The sequence below is a fragment of the Stegostoma tigrinum genome, unplaced genomic scaffold (genome assembly GCF_030684315.1).
Source record: "Stegostoma tigrinum isolate sSteTig4 unplaced genomic scaffold, sSteTig4.hap1 scaffold_94, whole genome shotgun sequence".
Lineage (NCBI taxonomy): Eukaryota > Metazoa > Chordata > Chondrichthyes > Orectolobiformes > Stegostomatidae > Stegostoma > Stegostoma tigrinum.
Window position 1 is genome coordinate 364,567 of NW_026728819.1, and position 24,638 is coordinate 389,204.

Here is a 24,638-nt window from a genome sequence, read left to right on the forward strand (position 1 = left end):
TTCATCAATCCAAGCTGACCCTGTCCATTCCTGCCATTGGAGGTCAGTTTGATGAAATGCTCAAGGTTTTCGGGAGTTTCGGAGGTTCAAGTCCATAGCTCCCTGAAATAGCAGCACAAGTAGATAAGATGGTGAAGAATTTCGCTTTCATGGTACACAGCATCAGGATATGGTCAACGTGGATGTCTGGTTCATAAGTGGCATGTCAGAGCACGCACTATTTGTACGAGAATTACTATGGTTTCAACCACGAAATGGCCACAACTTGATCAAAAGAGAAAGTGACCATCAAGCAGTTTGAACCATCAGCTGTCAAATAAATTAAGACAGAGTTAAACGTATTTGCAGGAGTTTTTTTTACATTTTTATTAAAAATTCATTCATGGGATGATCATATCACTGGAGAAGAATGGCAGTTTCCTTCCCTAAAGGCCATTGGTGAACAGATGGGTTTTTCCCAACAAAGACAATGGATTCACAGTCATCATCAAATTCTTATTTCCAGATGGATTCACACTTAGGTCCCCAGAACAGTATCTCAGCCTCTCGGGAAGTGATGGACAGAAGACTAAATAGAAAATATGTACTAGAAATCATACAATGTCTTGGTTTATGTTTCCATCATGAGATCCATCGCTGCTATGGACACCAGGTAAAGAGCTGAAGAGACTGCAATGCCCCCAGGCAGAGTCACAGCGGTCACCAGGTTTCATAGCCGACAGGGAAAATGCAATCAGGGATTATAGGACATGATTCCTCCCAATCCTATGTTTGGATTTAAAACTTTCCTTTGATTTTTATCCACAAAATGAAAGATTACATTGTTTCCAATAAACAAATGTCTATGGAGAGCAACAGAATCCGTCATTGTAAAGGTGTGCAGACCTATCTAACAAATAAAGGGCCATCGAGATCATCACAGAATTCCTACAGTGTGGAAGATGGCCATTCAGTCAATATCAACCCTGCAAAGAGCATCCCAACCAGTCTCACACCCTACCCTATGCCTGCATTTTGCACACAAGATACTATGGGCAATTTAGCATAGTCAATCTACATAATTTGCACAGTTTTGGACTGTGGGAGGAAACCAGAGCATCTGGAGGAAACTCACGCAGACAGTGTCTAGGTAAGACACTCTTTGTCAGGTCATTGCGGACATGATGGGCTAAATGGTCTGCTCCCACACTGGAGGGATTCTATGATCTCCAGAAACAAGCCCAAAACACATAGTTTTTGAATCTACTATAACAATGTGTGGAGCCGGATGAACACAACAGGTCAAGCAGCATCTCAGGAGCACAAAAGCTGACTTTTCGGGCCTAGAGAAGGGTCAAGGCCTGAAACATCAGCTTTTGTGCTCCTGAGATGCTGCTTGGCCTGCTGTGTTCATCCAGCTCCACACTTTGTTGTCTTGGATTCTCCAGCATCTGCAGTTCCCATTATCACTGATACTATTTTTGATTCTACTGTTAGCTATATTCAAACTAATCAAATTATTCAGAAATTTGCTGGTAGTTAACCAGTCCTGATGAACCAGGAAATCCCTTTTCACATATTGTGCAGGTGGATAGTCTTTAGTCAGTGCGAATGTGTCAATGTGTTGTGACAATGTGACTATTTCCAAGCTCTACCTTACACAACTGTTAGTGTGACATTTTATTCACAATACCAGCACCTTTAATTGAGCAGGGATCGGTAACATCTGTACAAACAGCCCAAAACCATGGTTCATTTGATAGTGAGAGTGACAGCAAAGTTCTTCAACTGTGGTTGTCTGTGAACTCGCTGGTGTGTTAACAGTTTGGATGACAATGAATCCCTTCCCACACTCAGAGCTCATGAAAGGTCTCTCCCCAGAGTGAACTCGCTGGTGTATCAGCGGGGAATTCAAATCAGCAAAGCCTTTCCCTCATGCAGAACAGGTCAATGGTCTCTCTCCAGTGGGACTCTGGTGGTCAGTTTCTAGCTGGGTTGGATGAAGAAATTCCTTCCTGCAATCTGCACATTTCCACACTCTGTCTCCCAGTGTCACTGCACTGGTGTTCGGACATTTCAGATGAATCTTCACAGACTCTTCAACACACGCACCATGTGCATTTCTCCCCAATGTGAGTGCTGCTTTTTCCTTCAATGTTCAAAATCCTGAGATAATTGGGTTGTGATAAACAAAGTGACCGTCAGACCTGGATGTGGACCTGTTTAAATTCTCCAACTGCAGACTATACTTTCAAACAGAAAGTTAAGTGTAGCGAGTAAGAAACCAGAAGGGGACACACATTGTGAAACTGAGAAATTCTCTGGGCATGTGTGGAGCGATACTTGGGGAAAATGCTGGATCACCATTAGAACAAATTCATTCATAAATATCCTCCAGGTAAGGGATCCAGTCAGTGTTTGCATAAAACTACCAAAAGAGAGAGGTGGGGGAGCCAGCGAGGAAGGACAGTCATTGTATAGATCTGTGCCCTCATGATTTTATGAACCTCTAAGGCCACTCGTTAACCCATTATGCTCCAGTGAGAAAAGTGCCAGCTTTGGCCGTCTATTTGATAATCAAGCCCTCCATTCCTGGCAACATCCTAGCAAGTCTATTCTGAACTGTCTCCAGTTTAATAATAATGTCCTTCCTGTAACAGTGTGACCAGAGCTGCACACAATACCTCAAATGAAGCCAAAACAATGTCTTGTACAACCTCAACATAACATCCCAACTCTGAGACTCTAAGGTCTGAGCAATGAAAGCAAGTGAGCTAAACAACTTATTAATCACTCTGTCTACTTGTCTACATAAACTTCAAAGAATTATGCACTTGAATCTCAGCATTGCTCTGTTCCACAACACTACCCTGGGTGCAACCATCAATTGTGCAAGTCCTACCCTGTTCATTTTACCGAAATACAATGTCTCACATTTATTCAAATTGAACTTCATCCTCCACTCCTCAACCCATTGACATAATTGATCAAGATCTTGCTGTCATCTTCGATAACCTTCACTGACCACTATACCAACATTTCATACCACTAATTCTAGTATCATCTGCAAACTTACTAATCTTGTCCCTTAAATTCTCATCCAAATCATTAATATAAATGAGAAACAAAAGTGGCCCCTGCACCGATTGCTGTAGAACACACTGGTCACAGAACTCCACTCTGAAAAATCCTCCAGCACCACGGTCTCTTCCTCCAACTGAGCCAATTCCGCTTCCAATTAGCAAGCTCTTCCTGAATCACATGTGATCTAACTTTACACATCAGTCTACCATGTGGAATCGTGTCAAAGGCTTCACTCTCACTCTGGGAGGTGCTGCAAAACTGAAACAATTTCCCCACCATTTGCCCATCATTCCGTGAAAAGTTAAATCCCAACTCTCTTTTGAGAATAACTGCTAAATCTGCATCCAGCTGCCATTCAGACTGTTCCAGATCCTGGGAACTTGCTGAGTCAAACACTCAGCACATTTTCACTCTGCATTTTTTGCCAATTATCTGAATGTTGTACTCCACGGTTACCAAACATTGCTACAATGGAGAATTACCTGAGCTTCTGTTCACTCTCTCCAAACCAGAGACCCATCAACTTTAATTTACTTATGGGATGTGGCCTTTGCTGCACAGGCTAATATTGATTTCCACTTTTATTCGATTTGGAGAAAGTGGTACTTTCTATTACTGCTGCACTCCATCTGCTGTAAGTACACCACTGTGCTGTTATGATGATAATCCACCCTGGAGCCTCACTACCCTCCCTACTGCAGGAATCGTACCTCAGACCTCACTACCCTCCAGATCATGCCCTCAAGCCTCACTACCTGCATTGTTGCAGGCATCATTCTCGAGCCTCAACACCCTTCACATCTGTGGAATCCCCCTCCAGCCTCAACTCACACCATCTATCTAGATTCCTCCAGTCTCACAGACGACCTTATCTGTCATCTCCTCCAGCCCACAAACTTCTTTAGCTCTATAATTGTCTTTACCGTCACAAACCTCCCTTTGTCTGGTCTCCTCCAGCCTCACAATCTTCCCCATTTCTGTAATCTCCTCCAAGCTCACTTTTCTCTGTTTTTGTAGTCATCTCCAGTCTCAGAACCCTTCCTGTCTCTCATATCATCCAGCCTCACAGATCGATGATACAAGAACGATATTTCTTTCCTCTAATACAATCCTTATTTTTATTCATCCACATGATGGCGGCACTTTCAATTTCCTGGGCTTCAGGCCCCAGAATTGAAGTCAACCGCTTTACCTCTTTCCCTCACTTTTCTCCCGAAAACACTGACCAATCATGAGTCATTTATTCTAATATCTCATTTTCTGAAATGACTTGAAATATTGCTGGGCATCTTTCTATGTGAAGAGTCTCGGAGGTCTACAGTACAGAAAAAGGCTTTGTGGCCCATCCAGCCTGGGCTGGTTAAAAACCACACCTTAACTATTCTAATCTAATTTTCCAGCACTTGGCCCATAGACTTGTCTGCATTGGCATCACAAGTGTGCAGCTCAATATGCCTTAAACGCTATGAGGATCTCTGTGCCCACCACCCTCACAAACAGTGAGGTTCAGTGCCATTGTCACAGCATGATGACATCACAGACAGGAACAGAGACGAGCTGAGTCTGTGCAAACCAAAGATCCCCCACACACCGTGAAGGACGGGAGGGTCCCTGATAGGGGGCAGAGGAGATTTAACAGAATGGTTTGTAGGAAGAGGGTTTTTAGTTGCATGGATAGGGTTTTTTTTTTAAGTTATAATTTCACGTGACTTAGGTATTGCTGGTACATATTGAGAATATCCATCTACAATAGATGGACTCTCCTTCTCAACCTCGCTCCTCGATTGGGGTGCAGTAATCTTCAGGTTAAACTAGCCCTATGGTCAGGTAGGATAATGGTGACTTTACCTTAGGCACAGTGATGCCACTTTGCCTCAGTGGTGTAGAGGGGAATGTTGAATGTGGTGGATGGGACACCACTCCGACACTGCTTCATCTGGAGGATGTTAACTTCCTTTAATATTGTTGGGGCTGTACTCATGCAGGGAAGTGGAAATGAAAAGTGGATGAGTGCCTTACACACAAGAAGCAAACTGTCATTGGGTAATCAGGTGCTTGGGGAAACGGAGATTGATCTCCTTGTAACAAAGGATTTTGAGGGGACCAATGATAGGAGGTGTTTACAAAAGATAAACATTAGAATGGTAAAACGTACACTCAACTGGCCATAAAAAAGGACTACAGGACATATATTGAAAGTTGTAGAAAAGATCTATTGAGAGAATGGAGTAATAAGAGAGAAATTTTACATGGCAAATGGGAATGAGCAGGAACACAATACTCACACATAATGCGAATATCCAGGTCCTGATTGAATTGAGTAATTCTGTCAGAGTTTGGTGTTACAATTATTGCGCTTCCCACCTGAAAGTCCACTTGTAATATCCTGTAACACAAATTCATAAAATCCATCACTGTCAGAGTAGAAATCAACAACATCCCCTCCTCCTGGTCGAGGATAACTGTGCATTGTTCCTGCTGCACATTATTCCTTTTGGGAGTCAGCAGCTGATTCGAGGGATTTCTATTTGGGTTTCTCGGAATTTCCACATTGGGGTTTCATGTCACTGAACAGAACAACAGGTGTTTGACACAAGGCAAAGAATGGCCAAGATTTAGTGAGATGCAGGCAGCAGGATTTGCTTCCTTTTCTTTCCTTCTGTGCTGCTGCACAGCAACAATGAGACATCAGCTTTTCCGGCCCAATGCAACTTGATGAACAAGTTGTCTCGATTCTGAGAAATGGGCAGTAAGCTTCTCCCAGTCATTTGAAAGAATGCCCCTTAAAAAGGCAGCAATTACATATGTGTCATGTTGCACAGTGCTCCCAACAAAAAGATGAGAAGAATGAGGGAGGATCTCATAAAAAGGGACAACAGTCAAGTTCCATGAGGGTTAGAGTTTATGGGGAGACATTGATAAATGGGCGACAAGTTGGCAAATGGAGTATAATATGGGAAAACGTGAAGTTGTTTATTTTTTGAGGAGATGACCAAAGAACAGTGTTATTTAAAAATGTAAAAACTGTGGAAAACTGCAACACAAAAGGGATTCAGGAATAATTGTGCAGGAAGCATGAAGCGAGCACACAGTTGCAACAGGTAATTGGGAAGGGTCATGGGATGTTATCCTTATGTCAAGGTGTTTGTAGTATAAAAGTTTGGAATACATGTCTTAGGACAAATATACAACTTGCTGGCAAGACCACATCTGGAAGAATGTGAGCAGCTTTTTTGATCCACTTATTCGAGCAAGTATATCACTTCACTGGAGGCATTTCAAAGAAGATGAACTAAGATGATCATTGGTTTGGAGGGATTATGTTTTCAGCTAAGACTAAACAGGTCTGGAATATACTAACTAGATTTTTTTGAAGAATGAGAGATGTTCTAATTAAAAATAGAGGATTGTCAAGGGAGTTGACAGGATAAATGTTGAGGGAATATTTCTCATCGTGGGAGCAGATTCTTGATAAGGCAGAGAAGAGAGGGTTCTCTTTTGGAATTGTCAAGCTTAAGGCAACACAGACATGGGTAAGGGGTTTCAGTCACAAATGAGCTGGAGTGAGGTGGAGAGAAAGAGCATTTTAGAGATTGAAATTTCTGGCATTTGTGATTGAAATGTATGGTAAGATGTTCATCTTGAGACCAGATATGAGAGCATTATTGAGAAGGGTGCAGTTCAGCCTCAGACAGTTCCCAATGAGAGGGATGGATTCAGTACAATATTAAGGAAAAATAATTCATAATAATAACTGAAGGCAATGTGTTTTACTATCACAAAGTGTTATTGGAGGAAATTTCAGCTAATCAAGTATTGGAAGCATGATAAGCAGTTTTATAATTGAGTAACAGTGGAGCAAAGTGATGGAGACGAGTTTGATCTGAACATTGTAGAATACATGTGAAAGTTAACACAGTGCTTGTGGAAGATCTCACCTCCTGGAAGTATGTTGGTGAGAAACAGCATGGGCCAAGGATAGATCCTTGAGGGACATTTATTACATGGATTTCAGACAGGAAAGAGAGATGGAGTGGGATTTTCCAATGATGGTGAGGTCGAACATTGGTTTTAAACAGAATGGGTGAGAAGGACATAACCAGAAAAGAGAAACAGACAGAACAAGTAACAATATCTGTGAATTGGCATGGGGGAAGAGGCAGGGAGGAGGAGGAGGAGGAGAAATAAGAGTTGGAATATTTGTAGTTCAGTGAGAAGAGGGAAAAGTGTTAAGATGAGCTCTGATAAGGCTTGACATGAAACTGGACAAAGATGCAAGTTTAAGCCTAAAGCGAGGAGCAACATGCCAGGCAATTTGGTTTGGTGGGCTTGTGGAAGAGAGGGAAGCAGCAGAGGCAGCTGTTTGGATTGTCTCAATCTTAGTGAAATAGAAACTGCATGTGTCTCCTTCACTTGCTGTTGGAGGGGAGGATGGAGGAGACAGGATGATGGACAGTGTTTTGCAAAGAAACAATGCCTGTGTTCGTGATATTTAAAAATGAGTGAACAAACCTGATGACTAACTTTTATCCAGAATGTTAAAAGGTACAACAGATGTCCAGGTTCAAATCCTATCTCAGCAGATGGTGGAATTTGAATTCAATTAAAAAAACTGGAAGAATCAACTGGTTGCCATGGCAACGATTGCTGATGACAGAGAGAAAAAAAAATCTAATGTCCTTCGGGGAAAGAAATTTGCCAACCTCAGCAAGCCACTCAGTTGCAAATAACTGCAAAGTTTCAACAAAGGAATGAAGCTGGGTGGCCCATTTGGCATCCACCAGGGAACTAGGAAAGACAACTGCAGAATCAGCCCTATCGGCCCCCCAAACTCCTGCTTAATAATATCTGGGGGCTAGTTGCAAAATTTGGAGAGCCGCTTCAAAGACGAGTCAAGGAACAGTGTCAGACTCATGGAAACATACCTGGCAAACAATGACACACACCACTATCATTGTCCTTAGTGAAGCCCTGTCCCAGCAGACGTGACAGCACAGTGCTATTTTGACCTGGGAGTACTCAACATTGACTCTGACGCCTGGAAGTCTCATGGCTCCTGCTGATTACCATGTACCATCCTCCCTTGGTTGATAAATCAGCAGTAGTATTATCGCTAGATTATTAATCCAGAGACCCAGATAACATTCTGGGGACCTGGGTTCGCATCCTGCCATGGCAGATGGTGAAACATGAATTAAATAATGATCTGGAACTAAGATTCTAATGATGACCATGAAACCATTGCCAATTATCAGGAAAGACCCATCTGGTTCACTTATGTCCTTTCCGGAAATGTGCCATCCTTACCTGGTCTGGATGACATGTGACTCCCAACCCATAGTGATGTGCTTCACTCTTAACTGCCTTCCAGGTAATAAACGCTGGTCCAGCCAGCGATTTCCACATCCCAAGAGCGAATTTTAAGAAACAAAAAACTCCATCATGTTGAACAGCACTTGGAGGAAGCACTGCGAGCGTGAATAGCACTAAATGTACTCAATGTCCACATCAGGAGTAGTTTGCAGGAGGATTACCAATCAGGCTGGTCGGGTCCTGAAGGACAAAGCTGCTTGGCTGGGACTGCAGCAGGTGCTGATGCACCAAACGGGGAAAATATAGCTGATCTCATCATCACCAATTTCCCAGCTGCAGAGGCATCTGTCCATGACAGGATTGTTAACAGCAACCACCGCACAGTCCTGTGGAGACAAAGCCTCATCTTAAACTTGATAATACCCCCCATTGCGTTGGGTGGCACTAACTTCGGCTAAAAGGGACAGACTTGGAACAGACACAGGAGCTCAAAACCAGATATCTATGAGGCTTTGAGAGAGACTGCAACAGTAGCAGACGTTCTCCAGCACAATCTGTAACCTCATGGCCCAGCATATCCTACAGACAGCCATTGCCATTGATCCAGGGGACCAACACTGGTTGAATGGAGAGTATTGGAGGGCATGCCAAGGGCAGCACCAGGCATACCTAAAAATAAGGTGCAACCTGGTAAAACCACCAAACAGGACTATCTGCATGCCAAATAGCATAAGCAGCAAGAGTTGGAGCTAAGCCACCCAATAACCAATAGATCAGATGCAAGCTCCGCAGTTCTGCCACACCCAGTCGTGAATGGTGATGCACAATTAAACAACTCACTGGAGGAAGAATGCCAAAAATCCCCATCTTTACCCGACACAGGAGCCCAACCTATCCATGCAAAAGACAAGTCTGCAGCAATCTTCAGCCAGAAGTGCCAACTGGATGATCCATCTGAGCCTTCTCCATAGGTCCCCAACATCAGAGATGTGAGTTTTCATCCAATTTGATTCATTTCACATAATATTAAAGAAATGAATGAACAGTGCAAAGGTTATGGGCCCTGGCAACACTCTGGCAATAGTAGCGATGACTAGTGCTCTAGAGCTTGCTAGCATCCAAGCCAAACTATTTCAGTCCTGCTACGGCGCTGGCATCTACTAACAATTTGGGAAACTGCCCAGGTCTGTTCAGCACAAAAACACTGAAAATTGAACCCGACCAATTTCCCCTCAAGCAATCTACTCTCTATCAGTAAAGTGATGGAAGGCATCGTCGACAGCGGTCATAAGCAGCACTTACTCAGCAGTAACCTGCTCAGTGACACCCAGCTTGGGCCATGGTGGGCACTCAGTTCCTGATCTTATTACAGACTTGATCCGCAAATTCACAAACAGCTGAATTCCTGAGGTGGGGTGAGGGTAAACAGCGGAGCTCTGCACAAAAACCACTGACTTCCACTTCAGTGACAATGACTGACATTGACACCTTAGTTTCAGCTCATCTGCTGAACCTCTCATCTATTCCTGTGTTATCTCTAGGCTTAACGATCCAAATTCACTGCCAGTTGGCCTCCCACATTCAACATCCCTGCAACCTCAAGAATACCTAAAATTCTGCTGCACACAAGTTCATTTGTACCAAACCTGTTCACCATCACTGCTGTGCTCCCTGACCCACAAAGGCTCCTATTTATAAGCAACAATTTAAAATTCTCATCCTTGATTTAATTCCTGGCTGTGATGAGCCCTATCTCCCTGCATCACACAACCTTCAAGAGTTCGACAACTCATTTAGCTCCAGACTCCAACAATGCGTTTAATCATCCCTTCACTATTGGAGGCTGTTTCTACAGTTGCCAGAAAACGTGATCTGGAATTCCCCTGATAAACCGCTGAGGTTTGCTTTCCTTGAGAGAGTCAGGAAAACCTGTAGATTTGGTAACTTTTTGGTCACCTGACCTAATATGGCCTTACGTCAAAAGTTTGTTGATAATATTTTTGTGAAATTATAAAACATGATAAAAATACAAATAGTTTGTTGATTTGGACATACACCATTAGCTCTTCAGTATCGCTAGATGAATGATCTGTAACTTCTCTCACAATGCTCCATTTGAGCACCTTCATCATACAAACTGCAGCAGCACACGAAAGTTAAACATCACCTTCTCCACAGGTAACAGGGCTTTGGCAACGATCGCTGGTATCTGTGGAAGGAGAAACACACAGTAAATGTTGCAGAAGTGCAAAATGAATGACACAGATAAAAACGCTATAGAATTTGGTGGTCTGAAATGGAAGAAAAATACACTCTCTTTCTGGGAAAATATTTCCTGACTGTGAAAGATACCATTCAAAAATTAATCTGGTAAGAGAGCAGCACATGGTCAGGGGGTGGGCAGCAGTGGAAAATTTATTTGCAAAAAAGGTACAAGGAAATTACAGTAAAATACTACAGAGATCAAATCTATCCATCATTAGAGACTGAAGAGATTAAACACCGACAAAGGTGATCAGAGAGCACAGAAGTGAGCAAGAGCAGTGTGAGCTGCTATGATCCAACAGTCTGGGAAAGAAATCCATAAGAAACAAACATTTCTCTTGGATAAGAGATAATAGGAACTGCAGATGCTGGAGAATCCAAGATAACAAGGTGTGGAGCTGGATGTACACAGCAGGCCAAGGAGCATCTTAGGAGCAGTAAAGCTGACGTTTCGGGCCTGGACACTTCATCAGAAATGGGGGAGGGGAAGAGGATTCTGAACTAAATAGGGAGAAAGGGGGAGACAAATCAAAGATGGAGAGAAAAGATATTTGGAGAGGAGACAGACAAGTTAAAGAGGCGGGCATGGAGCAGGTAAAGATGAGTATAGGTGGGGAGGTAGGGAGGTGATAGGTCAGTCCAGGGAGGACAGACAGGTCAAGGGGGTGGGATGAAGTTAGTAAGCAGGAAATAGGGGTGCAGCTTGAGGTGGGAGGAGGCGATGGGAGAGAAGAAGAACAGGTTAGGGAGGCAGGGACAAGCTGGGCTAGTTTTGGGATGCAGTTGGGGGAGGGGAGATTTTGAAGCTTCTGAAATCCACATTGACACCATTGGGCTGCAGGGTTCCCAGGCAGAATATGCGTTGCTGTTCCTGCATCCCTTGGGTGGCATCATTGTGGCACTGCAGGTGGCCTAGGATGGACATGTCATCTGAGGAATGGGACAGGGAGTTGAAATGGTTCGCGACTGGGAGGTGCAGTTTTTTCTTGCGAACTGAGCGTAGGTGTTCTGCAAAGCGGTCCCCAAGCCCCCGCTTGGTTTCCGCAATGTAGAGGAGGCCACAACGGGTAGAGGGGATGCAGTATACCACATTAGCAGATGTGCAGGTGAACATCTGCTCGATGTAGAAAGTCTTCTTGGGGCCTGGGATGGGCGGGGGGGAGAAGAGGGAGGAGGTGTGGAGGCAAGTGTAGCACTTCCTTTGGTTGCAGGGGAAGGTGCCGGGAGTGGTGGGCTTGGAGGGCAGTGTGGAGCGGACAAGGGAGTCACGGAGAGACTGGTCTCTCCGGAAGGCAAGCAAGGGTGGGGAGGGAAAAATGTCTTTGATGGTGAGGTCGGATTGCTGATGGCGGAAGTGTCAGAGGATGACGTGTTCGATCCGGAGATTGGTGGAGTGGTATGTGAGGATGAGGGGGATTCTTTTTCAGTTGTTATTGCAGGGACAGGGTGCGAGGGAGGAGTTGTAGAAAAATGCAGGAGACACGGTCAAGGGTGTTCTTGACCACTGCAGTGGGGAGGTGGGGAGTGGAGTTGCAGTCCTTGAAAAACAAGGACATCATAGATGTACGGGAGTGGAATCCTGGGAGCAGATGCGGCAGAGGTGAAGCAATTGGGAATAGGAGATGGCATTTTTGCAGGACGGTGGGTGGGTCTGAGATGTTAATGTGATAACATCCCATTAATTTAAAGAAGTATAGAAATCAAAGTCTTTCATCTGCATTTGATTCCTATACAGAGACTTTTATTTATAGAAGTAAAGTCTTTTATCTACTCACATCGGTATGCAGGCACTGCCCTGAAGCTTCCTGCCCAGCTCGGAATTCAGTGTAAAGCTTTTGTAACTCCTTTTCTTCTCAACATCGGTATGCAGGCACTGTCTTAAGTTTCCTGACTGAACTGAAATTAGAATCAATCTGTATCAAATAGGGTTAATAGAACATAGAACATAGAACATTACAGCACAGTACAGGCCCTTCAGCCCTCGATGTTGTGCCGACCTGTCATACCGATCTCAAGCCCATCTAACATACACTATTCCATGTACGTCCATATGCTTGTCCAATGACGACTTAAATGTACCTGAAGTTGGCGAATCTACTACCGTTGCAGGCAAAGCGTTCCATTGCCTTACTACTCTGAGTAAAGAAACTACTTCTGATATCTGTCCTATATCTTTCACCTCTCAATTTAAAGCTGTGCCCCGTCATGCTCGCTGTCACCATCCTAGAAAAAAGGCTCTCCCTATCCACCCTATCTAACCCTCTGATTATTTTATATGTTTTAATTAAGTCACCTCTCAACCTTCTTCTCTCTAATGAAAACAGCCTCAAGTCCCTCAGCCTTTCCTCGTAAGACCTTCCCTCCGTACCAGGCAACATCCTAGTAAATCTCCTCTGCACCCTTTCCAAAGCTTCCACATCCTTCTTATAATGCGCTGTTAGGTGGGGAAAATTTGTAAAGGTGTGAAACCTCTAAAGCATGTAACTTCTGTCGCTGACTAAGGGGCCAGGGCACTGACTTTGTCCTAGCCAGACACACTAGCAAATTGAAATCACAATCTGTCCCAGACAACAACTCAAAATCGCCTCCTGCCATTAGCAGCTACTTCACAAGCAATCAAAACTATATACTGGTCTTTTATGTTGTTGTAACAATTGCTTGGTATCCTGTTTTTGTCTGTTGTAGTAATTGTTTTATGTATGATGCCATTGTAAATTGTGAAATCATTTTCTGTATCATGTCTTTTGTAAAGTATAAAAAGCAGGGACTGTCCAGGGAGAACTCCTTGTGAGACTCTGCACTGTGTGCCGGGTTGAGTACAGTGATTCTTCACAGCTTGTACTTGCTTGGTAAGAAAATGATTGGTGTTTTTCTAAACAGGTCAGTGTCTTGTTATTGCAGCACGTCCGTGAGGGTCTCGGAAAACAAACTTGACAGGTGGGAGGAGGTGTATTCTAGGTAGCTGTGGGAGTCAGTGGGCTTGAAATATATATCTGTTTTGAGATTGTTCCCCAAGATGGAAACAGAGGACCAGGAAGGTGAGAGAGGTGGTTAGAGATGGTCCAGGTGAACTTAAGGTTGGGGTGGAAGGTGTTGGTGAAGTGGGCGAACCGTTCGAGCTCCTCATAGGAGCACGAGGCAGCGCCGATACAGTCATCCATGTACTGGAGGAGGAGGTGCAGAAGAGGGATTGTTCCAAAGAGGCAGGCAAAGCTTGGGCCCATGCAGGTACCCATGGCCACCCCCTTTGTCTGTAGGCAGTGGGACGAGTTCACCGAAGCACATAATGGGGTCAGTGGAGGGGAACTGGTCAGACCTGCAGGACAGGAAATAGCGTAGGGCTTTTAGGCCATCTGTATGGGGTATGCAGGTGCTAATGTGGTATACTGCATCAGCTGTTTCCATTGTGGCCTCAACTACATCAGGGAAACCAAGCAGAGGCTTGGGGACCGCTTTACAGAACATCTACACTCAGTTTGCAATAAACAATTGCTCATCCCCACCTCCCTAACCTGCTCTTCCTCTCACCTATCCCCTCCTCCCATCTCAAGCCACACCCCCATTTCCTACCTGCTAACCTCATCCCACCCCTTTGACCTGTTGGTCCTCCATGGACTGACCTATCCCCTCCCCACCTACACTCACCTTTACCTGCTCCATCCCCACCTCTTTAACTTGTCTGTCTCCTCTCCACTTGTCTCCCACTCTCTCCTTGTTTGTTTCAGTATCCCCTTCCCCTCCCCCTCCCCCATTTCTGAAGGGTGTGGGCCCGAATACGTCAGTTTTCCTGTTTCTCTGATGCTGGCTGTCCTGTCGTGTTCCTCCAACTTCACCTCAGCCCTTTTAAAGTTTCAAAGCTGTCGCGCATGCGCCCCGCGGATCACTGCCCCCAATCAAGATGGTGACGGTCACACGGGCCTATCGCCATCTGAGGCGTTGATTTGTTTTCTGCAAACGTGAGTCTGGGAGTTTCAAATGCGTGTGTTTTCCGACGTGCACTAACTGTTTGTAAAACTTCCAAACCCATATGAATATCACTTCCCTCCAGCTTTCTACCGTTTTGCTTTCTTTACCGTGGCCTGCTCTGACCTCAATTGCACAAATCTTCGTCTCAGCGAAGGATCGAGACCCTCTGATGCTGCTTGACCTGCTGTGTACATCCAGCTGCACACCGTGTTATCTCGGATTCTCCGGCATCTGCAGTTCCGGTTGTCTCAGCGACTCTGGACCGCTCTTGTGGATGATCACGTGGTTTTCACTGATCCCGCCCTCCCTTCATTCCGATTGGGCGACATCCGCCCGGTCATGCACGGCACACCTGTGCTCCTATTGGTCGCGCACTGACATCAATCAGCCAGACTTCACTGTGAGCTGGAGCATGCGCAGTGCTTTGTGTTATTGTGAGAAGCAAATGTTCGTCGTCGCAATGTTGCATTTTTAGACGAATGAGACTGACAACTGGATGAGAAAGATTGTTACATTAGCAATACTGGGGTTTTAATAAGTCGCTCTGAGGAAGGGGCACTGCACCCGAAACGTTAACTCTGTTTTTTTACCTTCACAGATGCTGCCAGACCTGCTGAGCTTTTCCAGCAACTTTGTTTTTGTTCCTGATTGACAACATCCCAGTTGTTTTGTTATTTTCTAATAAGTCGCGACTGAAAAGGCTTCCGGCAGCTCAAAGCTAAAGGTACTCTTGATACCGCTCTGTCAGCGAAGAGAGAAATAGCGGTGAAAAAAGGGGAATAAATACAGGTCTAGCAGTCCTCAGGTAAGATGGAAAGAGAATAATTATGAATATGAAGAACATCACGTGGTGAAGTGAGGTGAGTGTTGTTCATATGAACTGTGATTGGGCAGAGAGGGAGGTTAATCAAAAAAGAACAAGCAGAAAAGAGATTCTCAAGAAAGGTCTGTGCAATGGAAAGCAACGAGAATCAGAAGATAAAAGCCCAAGACAGAAGAAAAAGTTTGAAGACCGAGGCTGCAAAAACTCCAATAAGTTGTTTCACTGCTCTACTGCCTAGTTATTGACTTCAGCAGTATAGTCCACATTCAACTGTAAATAGCTGTCTGAGTTTGTCACTGTAGTTTACTTGATAACAGATAAACTCCACACTTTGTCTCAATAAAGCTGACAGTTGGTTCACCAATTAGTTCTGCTGCCAAGTCCGTTCCTGTTTGAAAAGGGGTATAGATCACATTTAAATAGACAATGAAAAATGTCAATCCAGGCTGGGAGCAAAATTCTACTCCCTCGCCACTGACTCCATCCCTGCCACTGGTAACTGGCAGGTAACACACTGGTCACAGTCAGAGTGCAATATTTCACCCCAAGATGAGCTTCTAACCACATTACTCACCCCCACGCTCATTATCACAAAGACCACATACAATTTCAACTTCAACAGCATCTCAGTTCATCTGCTGCTGAAACTCTCATCCATTCCTTTGCTACCTCTCGATTTAACTCCCCAAACACACTCCCGGCCGGCTTCTTAAGACGACTTCCCTGAAATCTTGAAATGATCCAAAAATCTGCTGCCCATGTGTTTATTCTCACCGATTTTAACATCTTCAAGTTTTGCCATTCTGTGCTCACTAACATAAACATTTTCTCAGTGGCAAAGCACCAAGGTTTTGAAATTCATATCCTTATTTTGAAATTTTGTCATCACACCTCTTTCGTTTGATAGTCCCTCCAGCTGCAAACCCCTCTGAGATATATCTGAAGAAGGGTCACTGGACACAAAACAGAAATGCTGCTCTCTCTCCACAAGCACTGCCAGATAAGCTGAGTTTTACATCAATTTCTGCTTGTGTTACAACTTTCAAGCATCTACTGTTCTTTTGCTTTTTCCTTCAAGACATTTGTTCTCCCTGACTTCCAACCTCCTGTGGATTTCTGGTTTTAACTCCCACCTTTTTCATGTTTTCAGTTCCTAAGGCCATAAGCTCTTGAATTTACTTCCTAAACATCCCTGGTTTTCAAAGTCCCCTTGTTTGTTCAGGATATTCCTTGAAACCTACTTCTTTGGCCAGTTTTGGGTCACTTGTCCTAATAAGTGCCTGGTATCAAATATTGTTTTGTGACAACCTTGTGTAATATGTCAGATCATTGGATTGAATCAAAAATGTGAAAACATTTAAATTGTTCTTTTGGAAAACATCACTATTCCTTCACGATCATTTGGAAACTCGTTACCTAATATCATTGCAAGTGCGACTTCACCACATGACCTGCACTGGTTCAGAAAGGTCAAACATCATGTTCTCCAGATGTAACTGAGGATTGGCAATAGTTACTGATACCTTTGGAGAGTGATCCAACGTTCATGTATCTGGATATGGTGAATGAATAGACAATAGGTGCTGGAGTAGGCCATTCGACCCTTCAAGCCAGCACCACCATTCATTACAATCATGGCTGATCATCCACAATCAGTATCCTGTTCCTGCCTTATCCTCATAACCCTTGATTCCACTATCTTTAAGAGCTCTATCTATCTCTTTCTTGAAAGTATCCAGAGAGTTGGCCTCCACTGCCTTCTGGGGCAGTGCATTCCATATATCCACTGCTCTCTGGGTGAAGAAGTTTTTCCTCAACTCTGCTGTAAATGGCCTACCCCTTATTTTTAAACTGTGTCTTCTGTTCTGGACTCACCCATCAGCCGAAACATGCCTCCTGCCTCCAGAGTGTCCAATCCCTTAATAATCTTATACGCCTCAATCAGATCCCCTCTCATCCTTGTAAACTCAAGTGTATACAAGGCCAGTCGCTCCAATCTTTCAACAGATGATAGTGCCGGCCGCCATTCCAGAAATTGACCTCGTGAACCTACGCTGCACTCCCTGAATAGCCAGAATGTCCTTCCTCAAATTTGGAGACCAAAGCAGCACACAATGCTCCAGGTGCGGTCTCACCAGGGCCCTGTACAGCTGCCGAAGGATCTCTTTGCTCCTGTACTGAATTCCTCTTGTTATGAGGCCAGCATGCTATTAGCTTTCTTCACTGCTTGCTGTACGTGCATGCTTGCTTTCATTGACTGATGTACAAGAACACCTAGATCTCGTTGTACTTCCCTTTTACCGAACTTGACTCCATTGAGATAGTAATCTGCCTTCCTGTTCTTGCCACCAAAGTGTATAACCGCACATTTATCCACATTAAACTGCATCTGCCACGTATCCGTCCACTCACCTAGCTTGTCCAACTCATCCTGTATTCTCATAACATCCTCCTCACATTTCACACTGCCACCCAATTTTGTGTCATGAGCAAATTTGCTAATATTACTTCTAATGCCTTCGTCTATATCATTAATATATATCATAAACAGCTGCGGTCCCAGCACTGAACCTTGTGGTACCCCACTGGTCACTGCCTGCCATTCTGAAAGGGACCCGTTTATCACTACACTTTGCTTCCTGTCAGCCAGCCAATTTTCAATCCAACTCAGTATTTTGCCCCCAGTACCATGTGCCCTAATTTTGTTCACCAATCTCCTATGTGGGACTTTATCAAAGGTTTTCTGAAAGTACAGGTACACTACATCCACTGGTTCTCCCTTATCCATCTTCATATGGACATGTTGCAGAACCTGTTGGGTAAGAGAAGTTCAGAAACAGAACAGCGATGGCTTCCTTCTGACTCGAGAGGGTCTAACTTTACTTTTTAATTGAAAAATCTTCAGGTTCATTTTTAGTTCTTCACAGAGAATGCATTGTTGAACTTATTCAGCTGCATGTGTACAATAAATGTCTTCAGATGTGAGGTCAAAGAAATTCAAAACTATTCCTCATCCTCCCACAGACTTTCTCTAACTGTTAAGGTGCCTACTCATGGACTTAGGGGATCCAGGTACATGATTATTTGAAGTTTACATCCCATTTAGACAGTGGTTAAACAGTCTTTTGGCACGGCAGCCTTCATTGCTCAATTGTTTCAGTTTAGGAGTTGGGAAGTCATATTGAGGTTGCACAGGATGTTGATGAGACCTCTTCTGGAATACAATGTGCGGTTTCTGTCACATAATTACAGGAGGCATAACATGAAGGTGGCGAGCGTTAAGAAGAGGTTTACCAGGATATTGCCTGGTATGGAAGCTTTGATTTGTCGAGAAACGTCGGATTGACTTTGACTTTTCTTGTTGGTGCTTAGGAGGTTGAGAGGCGGCCTGTTAGAAGTTCATAAAATAATGAGACATATAGATGGTATGAATTGTGGTCGTCATTTCCCAAGGATGGGAGATTTCAAGACGAGGGGATGTTTTTAATTTGCGAGGATAAATAATAAAAAAAATATGTGAGGCAGAACTTTGCAATGACTGTGAATAAAACAATGGCAAGTTCCAGCAGAGAAACAGGTGGCAAAGAAACAGGTGACAGTGATGCAGGCATGTGAGGGCTAATGTGTTTCGTTTGCCAGTGACATTCACCGCTTCACAAAGTGGGGAACATTGAAGTGCAGCAGTGATGGTGATTATTTTGCAGGATATTCACCTTGCAAATGGTTTTTCCACCAGTATCCCTGATTACATCGCAATCGACAGGATGAAAGCTGCAGCAAGACGTGAGGAGCCAGTGGTGTAATTGTTACAGCATCTGATTTGGATTGGAAGATTGGAATATTGCATCCGCTCTTGCTCGAGTGAAGTTGACAGCTTTTCTACCCTTGCAAATTGACGGACATCCCGAAGAGGAATGTCTGCCCAGCGCTGTTTTTGTCAGGTTCCCAGCAGCTGAAGTGAATGGATTGCTGGGTTTTGTAAATTGAAAATTGAAATTGAAAGGTAAATGAATAACATGAGTGTGGGGCTACTTCAGCTCATTGTATATTTCATATCCCAGCTCATGGCAACGGTTCCCATTGTCAGGAGAAACTGCTTGTGTTCCACATAAAGGTGCCTTTTGTCGGGAAACCTTGTGTACAGCAGGAGAGGCGGGTAGAACAGTGTGTGTATAATACCACAAAGACTGACACTGAGCCACACATTAAACGGTAAAGTTAACAAGTAACGTTGTAAACTTGCTCACCCAGTCGGCTTGTTTTCGTTCAGACTTTTCGTCACCATGCGAATTAACGTCGTGAGTGAGACTTCCGAAGAAGCGATGTTGTTCTCCTCCACTTGGAATTTATACTGCCCGGTCTGTTCCGGCAACTTCTGTCATTTCGCATTCTGTTTGAATGGATTGCATATGGTGTCCAATTCTATATGTTTGCCGACTGCATTATGGATTGAGAACCATGCCTCTAGGAATTCCCATGTGTGTCTGTGTTAGGATTGCACTTCTACGGTTATGTTGTCCCAGTTAAACTGATGGCCTTCATTGTCCGGCTGTACTGATATTAGGGAAAGTTTGTCATGTCATTTTGCTGCCGGCTGATGTTCATGCACACTGATGGCTAGTTTCCTTCCTGTCTGTCTGATATAATTTTTGTGGCAATCATTGCACGGTATTTTGTAAACAATGTCAGTTCTGCATGTTGTGGGTATGGTGTCTTTACTCCTTGAGAATGTTTGTCGTAGCATGGCTTTGGGCTTGTGTGCTACCGTAATTCCTAGTGGCCATAGGAGTTGTCAGTTCTGATATGTTCTTGATTGTGGCAGTGTGTCCAGTGTGTTAGGGCATAATGTGTCCTCTTCGTGCTGCTGTTTAGTCAGTACCTGCGGATGAAATTGCAGGGATAGCCATTCAAAGCAAAGATTTTGTATTGGTGTTCTTCCTCTTTCTGCATAGTCCTTGGTCATTGCAATGAGTGGTGGCCCATTTAAATAGTGTCCCAACACAGCTTAGTTTGTGCAAAACTGACCTGAGTTAGTTGCCAAACTAAAAGTATCCGAGCCCCTTGAGGCACTGACCCGAGTTGTGATGTGCAAAGGACAACACACGAAGGAGGATCCTTGTGTGATTGATCCAATGTGATCTGTATGCCAGGGTAACAGTGAAGACTGGTCTTCAGCACCCACATTGAACCTGGCTCCACTTGGCCTCCAGTCATCTCTCACAAACTACCATGGCCCTTCACTTTTCCTGACCTCCCCTCTGTTCTTGTTTTAAACTGATTGCACATCAGGCAGTTTCAGCTGGCATTGCTGATGTGGAACTGTAACATGGAGTGAATCGATGTTGACTGATCAATGACATAATTCTGCTTCTCAAGATCAGTCAATATTTCAGATTTATTATTTTAAATGATAACCATGAACAGGCTACGACAGTGAAGGCACTGAATCGTAATCTCTGGACCAGCAGGAAAGATCAGTTTATGGCACTCAGGACACTGTCTGATTCGGCCTTGCATTCTCCCAACCTTCTGCACATGATGCCCCTCTGCTCTGTTTCGGTTTTGTTACATCTTGATATATAATAGTCTCCAGTTATCTATTCTTTTGTTATTTCCAATACATGAGACCCTCTTTCCATGTCTTGTGCCTGGCTCCACAGCTCAGTGGTCAGAGCACTGGTCTCAGAAACAAGTGGTTGTGAGTTCGAGCCTGTGATAGTGTTTGTACACACCCTGCTTCAAAGGTCAAAAAGAGCCCTTTAAAAATTATCTGAAATTATAACAGTATCATTTCCTCCACAGACCAGAAATGTGTGTGAATTTCCACATTGCTGTTTGTCCTTCCACTTGAGGAGCAGCATTTGGAATGGCAGGAAGCAGCTGACATCAGTGATTTTTGGCTGGAAGTACAAGGTGAAGCAGGAAAACTGCAGGTGAGCAATGGGGGAGGAGCACAAACCCAGGGCATCCGTCAAATACTTCCATTTGTTGAAGTAAATAGGTTCTAGTTTTGGAGTCTGGAATGGGACAATAGAGCCAAGTGAGTGAAGTTCTGCTTTCTGGGGGTTGCTCTCTCCGAAAGCCTCTGGCACTCTCGGTGGAAGGTGTCCTTGTTAGTTTCCTTCTGTGGGTGAAAATGAGGGTCACTTCCCCGAGGGGGCATGAGCACAGCCTTCCCACCTCAAACTTCAGTTTTGCTTGTTGGTTCCTCAAAGTGTTGATCCAGAAACCCGCACAGCACACACTTCATTGGGGAGACAGTGGCCTGAGGTTGTTATCACTGGACACTTAATCCAGAGACCCAGATAGTATTTTGGGGACTTGTGTTTGAATCCAGTTGCAGCAGATGGCGGAATTTGAATTCAATACAAACCTGGAATTAAGCGTCCAATGATGAGCATGAATCTGTTGTCCTTTAAGGGAAGTAAACTGCCATTCTTGCTTACATGTAACTCCTGACCCACAGCAATGTGGTTGACTCTTAACTGCTCTCTGGACATTTAGGAATAGGTAATAAATGTTAGCCTAGCCAGTGATGCCCTCATCCCGTGAATGAATTTAAAAAGTATGACAGGAATTCCTCCTGTATGGAATGATAACTGATTCGCTTTGCCCTATCTTTATGCAGACTGAAGTCACCTGACTCTTGAAGTCAGTGATCTTTCATCATAGTTAGAGCTCTCCCTTTCTGCTGGTGTCTTCAATTTCCTTTTTAGTGCCTTCTGCTAAAATTACCACGCGAGTTGACTGGGGTGTATATACATTGACCACTGTCAATTTCTGTCCCTTGATGTTTCTAAACTGTCCCCAGACTCCATTTCACCAGAACTAATATCCATTGTCATTACCATATTAATTTTATTTGTCAGTCCTTCCAAGAAACTGAATACCCCTGGAGCCCAGCTTCAGACATCGTAGATATTTTGGTTTCTGATTTACCAAAACATCCTGGATTCTGGAAAAGTCTGAGTTCAGTAGAAATTAGCAGTTGTAACACTGCTATGTAAGAAAGAAGGAGGAACAAAAATAAGGAATAAAGCCAGTTAACATGACTTCAATCAGTTGGGAAAGTGCTTAATAATGTCTCTTCATTAAGTATGTTTCAGCAATGCTTTTAAAACAAAAATCGTATCATCTGATTAAATCAAGGTGGTCAGTCCAGAAGAAGACATTCCATGATGGAGACAGGGCACTTGCAGGTAAGTTCAAGGTCACCCTGGGGCCAGGCATGTTTGACAATTTCATTCCTTTTTCAGTGTCAAACAAGTGAGGTCGCAAAGAGGAAACCAACAGCTGCATAACACTTGGATTCCCAAGAGGCATTTTGTAGGGTGTCACACTGGTGGCTAATAGATAAGAGAAGGGCTCTGGAACTGAAGGTAATGTATGAGCATGAATAGAGAGGTGGTGAACATGTAGGACATAACAGTAAGTGTTGTTGTGACGTGATAAGAGGAGTGCAAAGGATTCGAAGGTGAATATAAAGGCTAAATTAACCTCAGGGATGTTTTTAAGGGACTTTCAGGACAGATGAGACCATCCATCCTCTTGACAGCTGACCAGCCAGTCTGGCCACCAAATAAATTAATAGACGTATTGGTCACATGTGGGCAGGCCTCCTGGTGCCTTCACCCACATGGGCAATATACCAGGAAGGCTGTTAAGGGAAGATAGTGAAGATGGGAAACTGCATCCATGACATGATGCCCACGTTGACAAACAAGCCCCCCCCACATGACAACCGCGTACATGGAGATGAAGTGGAAAACAGCAGGTAACTGCTCGAACAGGTTTTGTGTTCTTTCTCGGGAAGGTTTTCTTTTAAAAAAGAATAAGCCCAGTGACATCACAATGGTTTGCCTGTGATGTCATAAACACAAACAAGAATAAACAATAACTGCTGTGTGTCCTCACTTCATGTTGAGACAACGTGAGGTGAACATTGCAGACTTGTCGCTCTGCAGTTTCAAGTGGGAATCGTTTATTTCTTTTCTCTCCCTCATCAGTGTAATTAGAACTAACACTAATTGAAGCGGAGGGAAAGGAGCAATACCTTCGTGGTATCACTCTTGGTTGTGAGAAGAGTTTTGAGGTAATTTGAATTCAATATATACTGGACACTATTTGTAAAGAAATTGGATTTTAGGACGAAGTTCAAAGATGGGAAAACTGGAAAAATGATGTGAATTTGGGGTAACCCGATTGAATTAATGCGTGTATGTTGTGGGTCGCAATGGTTCCAGTACTTGCTAAAACCAAAATTATATTGGCCACATTTTTGTGTCCGCTCTTTGATGGAGCAAAATGTTTCATCTGGTCTTTGCTGAAGGTGATATTAGCAGGAAAAATGTTCATCTCGGATGACCACAAGATCCCATTATCACAACAATTCGCAAAAAAAACAAGAATGGAATTCTCCCGTATAAATCATCTGCTATTTATCCCTCAGTGAATGTTGTTTCAATGGAAAAGCTAATCACGACCAATTGTTATTCATGAAAACGTGCTTTCTGCACATTAACCAGTACCTTTCCTACATTACAGCAGCCAAAAAATAGTCTTTAGATGAAAAAGGACCTTTGGGAAATCATTCCAGATGTTCAAGGTGTCGGATTAGAGCAAAGCTTTGTTGAGTTTCATTTTGAACTGAAGGTATCTGAAGGGTGATGTCCTGGCTGCTCAGTTGACAAGTTAAAATGTTAAATTGTTGAAGGAAGACCAAGTAGACAGTGAAGGCGCAACTGAATATTAGACATATGTAATGAGGCTGAAGTCAGCAGTTGATATTTTTTGGTCTAGTATTTAAGTGTGATCGTACTCTTTCTCTTTGCATGTTGAATTTGGTTTTTACTTTTATGGTGTTTTCATTTGTCTTTTAGGTTTGACGATACTTCACCTTTCTCATTCCTCAGACTCCAACCCACTTTGATTCTGAAAGGTCTGAGTTATCATTAATTTTTCACAAAGCACAAGCTTCAATCCAGTTCCTTGTCTCCCTGTGTTCAGTCAGGCATCGACTCACTTATTCCAGACCTCACATGGAAATTAGCCTTTAGAGACAATGGGAACTGCAGATGCTGGAGAATCCAAGATAACAAAGTGTGGAGCTGGATGAACACAGCAGGGAACTGCAGCTGCTTGGCCTGCTGTGTTCATCCAGCCCCACACTTTGTTATCTTGGAAATATTCCTGCTCCTTTGTTCCATTT

At 43.8% G+C, this 24,638-nt stretch overlaps 1 long non-coding RNA gene across 1 annotated transcript; it reads left to right on the plus strand.

The window, feature by feature from the left end:
* Window positions 1-21,286: 21,286 nt before the first annotated feature.
* On the plus strand, window positions 21,287-24,354 carry LOC132209435 (uncharacterized). The gene is made up of 3 exons (XR_009445518.1): window positions 21,287-21,363; window positions 22,580-22,629; window positions 24,310-24,354. It is a non-coding gene; the product is annotated as an uncharacterized LOC132209435 (long non-coding RNA).
* The last annotated feature ends 284 nt before the right edge of the window (window positions 24,355-24,638 follow it).